General features: G+C 40.7%; 1 long non-coding RNA gene across 1 annotated transcript; it reads left to right on the top strand.

The window, feature by feature from the left end:
- Window positions 1-27: 27 nt before the first annotated feature.
- On the top strand, window positions 28-9,538 carry LOC106148409. The gene is made up of 3 exons (XR_001233832.1): window positions 28-268; window positions 2,100-2,347; window positions 7,489-9,538. It is a non-coding gene; the product is annotated as an uncharacterized LOC106148409 (long non-coding RNA).
- Window positions 9,539-9,750: the final 212 nt, after the last annotated feature.

Here is a 9,750-nt window from a genome sequence, read left to right as displayed (position 1 = left end):
GACCGCCACGCCCGGCGCCCCCTCTGCCGGGAGCCCGAGGGCCGGGCGGGAGCGACCCCGTCCCGGATGGCACTGCCGCCCCACTCGGCGGCGCGGGGTGCCCAGGCGGAGGCACAGCCTGCGTTCTCCAACCTCGCAGTGTTTAGCTAGTTAATCCGTCACGGCGCTCATTGTGTGCACCGGGAACTAACTCTCAGAAATGTGAAGACCTCATTTCCTCAGAAAGGGGCTGAGACTGGCGATTCCCTGGGAGACAGCCTCGTCGCGGGTATCTATTTCTCAGAGCCTGCGTATCTGTCTGCTTGCTTGCTTGTTTGTTTTGTTTTGTTTTTATCCCCTTTACATCCCTAGGCTGATTCCTTTGCCAATGAAAATACTGTACACAGGCAGAGGTGCGACGCTCTGAGCCTGAATCGTACGGCGAGGTTTCTCATGTGTTCCTTTATTTAGGGAACAGTGACGTGACAGGTAGACAGGGCACTCATCTGATAGTTTTATTGCCACATGTAACACTTGGATGAAAGAATGTAACATTTACCAGCAGGTGGATTGCACATTCAAATAGTTTTGAGCATTTTTTTTCCTGGGATATCCAGGTTTCAAGACTATACATATGAAATCAAAACTCTAACATAAAATATACAAAGGAACATAATCCAGCAGTCCTCATTGAGTCTTGTATTTAAATCATATAAGCTGCTCTAAAATTTATGAACATGTGTTAACATGTTCATGTGGAAATGGACATTCATATTTCTGTTATCCCCTCCTTACATATTTCTCTACAAGATCGTTATGGTTTTATAAATTTCCAGATAATTTTCCTTACATTAAATAAAGGAATCCTTCTAGGGATTGTTGGGAACAGAATTTCCATGTGCTGTTATATGCTAAGCTGACAGAACATACCTCAGTTTTTATGAGAGCTGGAGAAGGAGAGAGAAAGGCAGAGAGACAGAGGGACTATAAGATTCTAGCTCTACTGCGGGATTTTGGACAAGGTATTTAAACTGCACCTAAGTTTCCTCATCTGTGAAGTGGGAAGAGCAGAAGCTACTTCACAGCTTCTTTATATTTTTGAATTAGTGTAAACAGTAGTCATACATAACCATTCTATGATTGTCTATTAAACTGATCTAGCAAATACTTCTGAAAGAATCTTACAGGTAGACCTCAGAGATACAGGGTTTGCATAATTTTCTTTCAGCATATTTAACTCTCTGGCTCATTTCAGACATGTGACTACAATTTCTCTCCTGTGGTGAGTTCAAAAATTTCATTCCACTGGCAACAGAGCTTAATGATGCTGATAATTTCTAGTGAATGTGGGAAAAGTATGTGGATTGTCAACCTAACCTACAATGTTTGAGAGCTTAGATTATATCCTGAACTACACTGTAGAACTCTGCTGGTGAAATTTCTGAGCATCACACAATATGCCTGTGTTAATCCAAAACTGTCCTACTTACATATCTGTGAAAAACCCATCACAGAGTTGAGTCACCAAAGGAAGATGTTTCAGACAAGACTGAAAGCTGAGGCCTCATCACCACTAGGCTGTTGAAGTTTATTAATGGTTCTTTCATAGCCCCATCATCACACAGAGCAAAGACATCATATATATTGATGCTTGCTTTATTAGGACAGTAGGTAGGGCAGGCAGAAAATAGCACCTCTAACTCACAGTTTTCTTCTGACTTTGTGGAATGGAAGAACAAAATTGAAACCTGTATTTTAACACCCAGTTTTGATCCCAATTTGAAAGCTAGTTCAGGTCAAAATTCTGGACAATCTTTTTGTTTCTTGACATTTGCCAATGTGTTTATTTTGTGTATAATCCGTGCAAATATTTTTAACAGAGATAGGCGCTGTGTTCTGCATGTTATTTTGCATGGTATAATGTACGCTACGTAATGTAAGGACAGAGTGGCAGAATGTGTGTTTCTCACCCTAGGAGCAGAGGTTTTAAAGAAGTAGCGCACAGTGGCAAGCCCACTCAGACCTGTTTCCTTTTGTTGCCACAGGCAGGACTTGCAGTGAGCAGTGCTGATAATCTGCCCTTCTTCTGATGAGCCTTTTGCTTTGCATCTGTTCCCTAGACCACTTCAGCACAGCTTGGCAGCCTGGCATGATGAACAGCAGTTGGAAGTGGCATTAGAATCGGAAGCCAGTCTCGCCCCATTGCTCATCAGGGCTCACTGTTGATGCATCTTACACTAGCGTGTGCCCAGTTCCCATTCCTCCTATAGACAGAAGAACCAGCAGAGAAGTTGCACGGGGAAACTGGACTGGTCCAAAAGCAGCCCAGTGCAAAGCGGCCAGCTGCAGAGGTGGACAAGGAGCAGGAGTAAGTGCTTGGCTTGCCTGTGGGACAGGTACATGTGTGCCAGGGAAGAGGTTCTTTAATAAAGGTCGGATGGTTCTTTGCTTGGACTCACTTGAAGCACCCCCTGGTTTTCCCCTCTGCTCTTACCGTATTGTAATGCTCGGCACTGTTTGTATGAAGCTTTTGCCTGTTCCTTATATCTCCTTAGCTCACCACCGCACACGCTCAGCCTGGAGTGCGAGGGTTTTTGCCCCGTGTGCCATGGTGCTCGCCACGTGCTTGCCCTGCTCAAGGCATAGCACAAAGTTTGGATCTCATGGTAGTTATCATTTCCTTTTCACAGCACCTGCAGAACAGCAGAAATGAAATGATAGGCACCTGAGAGATAAGGAAGCTGGGGTTCAGAAAACGTAAGGAACTTTCCAGAAGTCACGTGGGATTTTAGTCAGGATCACAAGCAGACCACTTGACTCTACAGTCTTGACTTTCTGTCAGGGTGCTCCACTGATGTTTATTCTAGAGTTTGAAACCATTTAATTTTGTGAACTTCTATAAGCCCTCATGAAATAGAGAAAAGTATATTAAATAGTGACTCGGAGCTTCAGCAAGTTTACATATGTGAATACAGTATAAAAGATGGAAATATAGAAATATATATATTTAAATAGAAATTATATATAAATGCACATAAATATTGTGTGTGTGTGTGTGAGCACATGCATATCCTGGCTAGGCACACTGACTGTGACTTCCATTGCTACTACACATGGCAACAACAGCGTTCTTTAACTGTATTTCTAAGTCTCAAGGATACAGAATCTATATTTCTCTCCCTCAACCTCCCTGTTTCTCCACTGAAATCCTGTGGGCATGGAGTGTATGAGTCTCGACTCATATGGCATTTACTACTTGCTGGTAGAAAGAAGACCAGTACATAAGGTTCCAATGTATTCAAAAGAGAACATGTGTGAGAAATACCCTCGGTTCATATAGCTCATCAGGCCTTGTATTCCTGCAAAAGAGAGATCCAAAGCATACACTTCACAAAACACAGTAGTGCCTCTAGATAAAGGTTGAAAACTGAACTGGACAAGAACTGAATCAAATTTCCCCATAAGATCAACATTGAACCTAATCATTGAATTTGATTTGGTTCTCATCTAACTTGGTTTGCAAACAGAACTGTGGAAAAAATTAAGTTGGTGAACCAAGGTACCAAAGGTACTGTGGCACAATTAGTTCGAGGGCACCATCTAACCCAGTTCAAGTCCCGTTCCTCCTCCTCTGAAGTGCTTTCCTTTGGACTCCTTGATTTGCCTAAAACTAGGGACACATCCTCAGAGTCCTGATGGTTAGTGCTAACTTGCAGTAACTCCAGTTCTTAATTCATTATAATGTCTTCTGAACACTTAACATAAAAGAAGGAATAGCAAAACCGACACAAATAAGCTTGATTCATTTCAAACCAGATTTTATTTAATGTTCCTTTCCCTGTTAGATAATTACATTAGGTGGAAAATAATAGAAGAAAGATTTCCCTGGATATGTTTATGTTCCCTGACTTGCTATATTATCACATATGACATTAAGTTATTACTTTTTTTACAAACAGAGAAATAGTACAAGAGGGCGTTTTTAGTCTTTCATCTTCTACCATTGTTCTTAAATTTAAATAACTCACATCAAAGAGCTTGGACATGAGACCTGAAAGTATTGCAAAATGATATTTTGAGATAACATCTACTATACTAAACACATTCTTGTTCACAGTCTCATGGAAAGGAATGGAAGTAGGGTAGGAAGGGAGGGACAGTGGAGACATCCCAGGAGCAGAGAAAAGTCTTGAACTTGAAAATGCTCTTTGTACAATGGTCTCACTAAAATTGTCCTATTTCCCTTTGTTCTCTTATTTTTCTCTGAGGCATGCCTATGGTTTGAGAACACCAAATGCATACTTAACAATTTCTCGAGTGGACGTGGCGTAGGCTAGATTTGCAATGTGTCTTTTTCAAAGTTCCACAGGACGCTGATTGCTTCCATAAAACAACCCAAAAAGAGATCATAGGTAAAATAATTTAGGCATTTGGGATCTTTACTGGCAAATACCACACAAATTTTAATTTCCCCAAATATGTTTCCTATCTTCAAGAGAAAACTTATTCAAGCTCTGTATTCATGTCTAAAGGGCACTACTTGCAAAATAGAGTTAGAAGAGAATAATGCCTTATATTTATAATGATAAGCTGAGACCCGAAGTTCTCTTTGCATCTATAGTATGTCTGGAATGAGGGAAAATGATGGCACAGAATTGCTACGAAGATAAAATAAGAACAATTATGCTCTTTGTGAAGGGACCCTGAAGTGCCGGAGTCACATAAAACAATTGTTGTTTTTCTTTTTTTTCAACATACATGGTACATTGATTTTAATCATTGACTTGCTTGCAGCCAGGAAAACAATGTTAAAATCAAGATCATCTTTGGGATGTAAACAACCCAGGTGGACATCTCATGAGTCTGTGGGCTCACAGGCCCATGGCTTGTGCCCTGCGGGTGAACTTGAGTTATCAATCATTTCTCAAGGCTAATTGTAACAGCTGATTCCATTTCATCCTACAGGATCAGGTCATTCTCGAGATAGTTCTCCCAGCTGCAGGGGCAATGTGCACAATCAGTATTTTATGATAACCATGACCTTTTGATAGAGTAAAGTATGATATTTTACTACTAAATATTTGTGCAGGATATGAGAAATAGTGGCAAGGAATAATCCTTCTCAACATTCTGGATGGATTCAATTACTTACATTTACATTTAAAATAGCCTTGGCTGCTGGTTTCATGTGAAAACTTAATATTTTATTGAATCATAAAGATTATCACTATTTAAAACCCATTAATGCACAGCCTACCCTGGATGTCCCTTTATCTCTTAAACAAATGCAGTTGAAAGAGTTAATTTTTTTCATACTTTCCAAATCTCATGGAATCTAGTGATTTTCAAAATGGACAGTGTCACATCCCCAGAGTGCTGTGTGACAGCATGAAGAAAGGAAGGAAGCAAAACACAGAAGGAATTAATGGTTTGGGATGTTAATCAATGTAATAAATTGAAAGGAAAGGATGGCAGCTTCTCAGGAATATATTTCTGGTTCTTAAACTAGGATAAGCTGATGTAATGAATTTATTTCAATTTTCCCTCCTGATGTTTAAAATCTAAACACTTTGTTTCCTCTTCTGGTTTTCTTGATTTTCCCTGTATCTGAGACATAGGCTGTATGTGCATATTGTGAAACTATAATGTGTTATTTACCAATTTTCCCCCTTACATTGGCCAGCTTGATCACATATGGAGGAATGAACGCACAGCTGTTTGTCACGTTGTTTAAGTGGTTTGAGCCAGGGTCTTTTCACTACTTATGGCGTCAGTTTAAACAACGTGCATTATAAGTCCGTGCATTGGGCTACAGAAGGGACAGAAAAAGCTGGCAAAGTCTTAAGAGGAGCATAGACATGGGTTCTTAACAGGGTGGAGACTGGAGAACTGGACAAACGTGGTGTTTGCTCAGAGAGCCTGCTGTCCTCCACTGGGATCTGCACCTAATTGGGTTAAGGGTTGCAAAGTCTTTGTTCAAAGACCCTTCTCTTTGTCTAGACTGTATGAGCCTATATATGAGTAAAACTGGCCATCGGAGCAGAGGCAGGAAATCTCCCCAGTGGGGAAATCACTATCATCCCTTCCCTCAGTAAACGTGGTTCTCATGAAAGACTTAAGAAAATAATTCAAACTAATTGTTATCTCCCAAAATATCTCACCATTGTCATTGGCAGTGGATGAACTTGTACACTTAGCAAGAAACGCTACTAGACTAGATCAGAACAGTGCAAACTGTATGTGACAGTGTGGTCTTTCTCAGAGGGTGGCTTTGCTATCATGTGTCAATTCAAGACCGTAAGTTACCTATCTAAATTCCATGAAATGCAGTATTATTCTCTCTTTAATCAAAACCATGAACCCTTATAGAACAACCCTTCCTTTTAACATTATTATACATGAGGAATATAATCCGAGAGTCACTCATTTCTGTGAATAACAGCAGCACCCACCAACATATTGCAAAAGAAACAGGAAAGCACAATGAAGATGGAACAAGATAGCATACCGCCAAGTTCACAGAGGGGACAGCAAAGCAAAGGGCAACCACAGCAGCGGTGGGGACCCTTTCACTGGCTTCTCCCTCGTGTTTGACGGTGCAAGAAAGAAAGGAAACTTATTGAAATCTCCCGGTGAAGCAGTCCTTCTCAGCTTCTTTCTAGCAAGCCCAGTCAGAGTTCTGGCCTTTCAGCTTTATAATTTTCTTACACAGGTTGGTGTTCCTGTAGCATTTTCTGAGAATGAAGTGATCCTTCTAGGGCTCAGGGTCCTTTCAAATTTATTGCCATGCTTTCATGTTCATATTTTTAGTGCTCAGGCAAATTATTTATACATCAATCCAGAACTTCAAAACTTCACTACCTGGGGGAGATCTCAATGAAGACTAAGGCCCCTGACCCTGACCTGACCTTCTGCTTTCCAGAAAGCAGTTTTTCCTCAAAGTATTATGATGAGGATTAAAGGACTTAACATTTTGAAAGTTACTGGAGCAGTGGAAATCTGCTTGCAGGCAATAAGAAATAAGCCAGCTGTCTCCCCAAACACCTTATAGGTCACTGGCAATGATGGACTTACACATTTACACCTAGAGAAGATGGCCCGGCATTGTGAAAAGTGCACGGGTGGGCAGAGGACAGATCCAGTGGATTTGACCTGTGACTTCTCTTTCCTCATTGGCAGAGGGAGCGTGTTAGTAATCATCACCTAGGGTCAGAAGGTGGGCTTCACACACTAACTGAGGGGTACCTAAGTGCTGAGTGATGGTAAACAAGTCCAGGGCTCTCCTGTCCTGTGACTGGAGTGTTGACAATCCAACTTTCATATCCATTGCATGCCTTGGGAAGCTTTGGCCACACCTTGCAAAGGTTGGGTTCCTTCCTTTTATTGTACACTACAGATATTAAATGACTAAATGTATTTCCCTTTCCAGAGAGTACAGTTTTGGACCAGAATAAGATGAGACATAAGATCATATCAATACTTTATTAATTCCTCTCTGTATTTTCATAGATCCTTCCTTGATTGGCACTCTTGTTAAAGGAGATATGAGAAAAACCATGGAGTGAGAACTGCAGTCTCAGATGACGAGAGGGTGCAGGGAGAAAACAGAAGTTATTTAAGAACGTCACCCAAGAATGCATAAGTGCAGCAGAGACGCGAAGGTGGTATAGCATGGCAGTCCCACTGAGATGTGTACACTTTGCTGTATATGGGGGTCTAGACAGAGCATGCCCTCCTGAACTAAGCAACCTTGAGTTCAAGTCTCAGCTGAGTCACTTCTTGGCTATGTGCTGTTAGTTGTTTTCTTTATCTGGGGACAGAACATATTCATCTTTTAGTGCTGTGATCACTATGCTCCTTTAATTGTGTGAAATCTACTCATAAACACTCTCTGGGAGCAACTGCTTTGCACTTAATTCTGTTGCTACACAAAAATCCAGGGAATGTTGTGTTTTTAACATCTACTTTCCTGAGCTTCTGGCTTAATATTACCTTGGTGAACAGGCAGTTTTCAACCACATAGTTCATAACTTCGGTGAAATTCAGAGTTCTAAGTTGCGTCCCCTGGCCATGGCACATTATCATCTGCGGGTCTAGGAGCAGCCAGACTGTGGACCAAGGTGACACAGAGCTATTTCAGGTCATGTTGTTTTCGTGGGACACTCGGTATTTGCTGGTCCTCAGAAACCAGCCGCCAACTCATCAGAGGGACATAGGATTTTCTGAGAAGAGCTGCCAGCAATTCATGTAAATTGCAGTTTGAGTGCAATCAATAGAGGTGACAAACAGCCAGTGCTGGCGGCCGGGGGACATAATGAAGGTGAGACTGTGTAAACGCTCACCGATAACAATAGAGGGGAAATTACAGTGCAGCTCTGTATTGAATAAGTGTGGTCCAAATGAGCTGCCATGTTCGGGTCAGCGTCCCCACTGCTCAGAGGTCTGTGCTCTTGTCCTCTGTAATTGTTAGTGGCAGCAGAGCTGGCTGGACCTGTGGAGGGCATGCGCTCAGCCTGCATTTGTTCTGCATTGCAATCCACTCCGGATGCCACCAGCTGATCCATAGTGTCAGTGACCACCTCCCAGTGGACAAGATACCACGAAAACACCAACCCTCCTCACAGCAGAGTCAAGAGGCTTGTCATTAAAGCAATAACGATTCTTGGCTCTCCTGGAAAAGGATTAAAATGGAAAATCACTTTGTCTGTTATTAAAATGTTTTCAGTGTCTTCAGTATCTAGGAGACAGTCTCTGATAAGTAAAGGGAAATATGCTAATATGGTATTTCTTGTATAAAAGAGAAAATTTGAAAAATGAAATAAAAAAATTTCATCTTATACCTACACCTACATGTACAGTGGTAGTTCCATAATTTTAATATTGTATTTTCGTAAAACAATGATTTTAAAATTTTAATATTTGGGAGAATATTAGTAGGCACTGCCATGATTACTTTTTAGAAGGAACTCAAAACCTAATAGCCAACATGATTTTGTGATCTGAAAATTGCTGTACAAATAATTACATATATTGCTTTTTAAGGTTGTTTAAATCTCTAGTTTAAGTGTAATAAAAAATGAAGTTATCTTCTAACTGTGTCATTACAATACTATGTGTGTTCAAAACATTGGGAGGGTCAAAATAAACTAGGTCTCTACTCTCAGGTTGGTCGTGTTCTCACGTATAATCACAGAGCAGGTGAAAGCTAGAAATCAAATACAATTTCCTGCCTTTTTAAGGTAAGGAAGCTACGGGAAATAAGCTGGTCTGTGCCAACGGGCTTTCTCAGGGCTCGTGAGGGTGTACAGGGAAGTGCTGGACTCTCACTTTTCGCCTGCTGCATCACATCTCATCCACATACGCTGATGGTTATTTTTGCTTTTCCAATGACATGCATCTGATAGTCATTGTATTTCTCCAAACATTGATTTACCCACATAACTGAGAAATATACTTCAGTGAAGCCATATCAATGAACTCTGATATGTTCATTAATGAGTATGTACCTTTTCTTTTCTTCAAGGTTTACAGGTACAAAAGATTATATGCATTTGAATAAAGTACCTCTGGTAAAAATTGTTTTCTTTGATAAGCATGTTCGATTTCATTTTTAATAAAATATTTATAGTAAACTTTTCTAAACCATGTTCCATATTTATTATAAGTAGAGCCAGTATTGTGTGAGTTATATAATATTCACTTGACTGCGTTAGAATTCTACTAAGTGTGTTCCTTTAGTATTTCTGTGGCATCTAAGTGTTCTAAAGCTCT

This window comes from Chinchilla lanigera, unplaced genomic scaffold (genome assembly GCF_000276665.1).
Source record: "Chinchilla lanigera isolate Chin_1 unplaced genomic scaffold, ChiLan1.0 scaffold00020, whole genome shotgun sequence".
Lineage (NCBI taxonomy): Eukaryota > Metazoa > Chordata > Mammalia > Rodentia > Chinchillidae > Chinchilla > Chinchilla lanigera.
The sequence above is the reverse complement of the archived record's forward strand: the minus strand, read 5'-3'. Positions and strand labels throughout refer to the sequence as shown.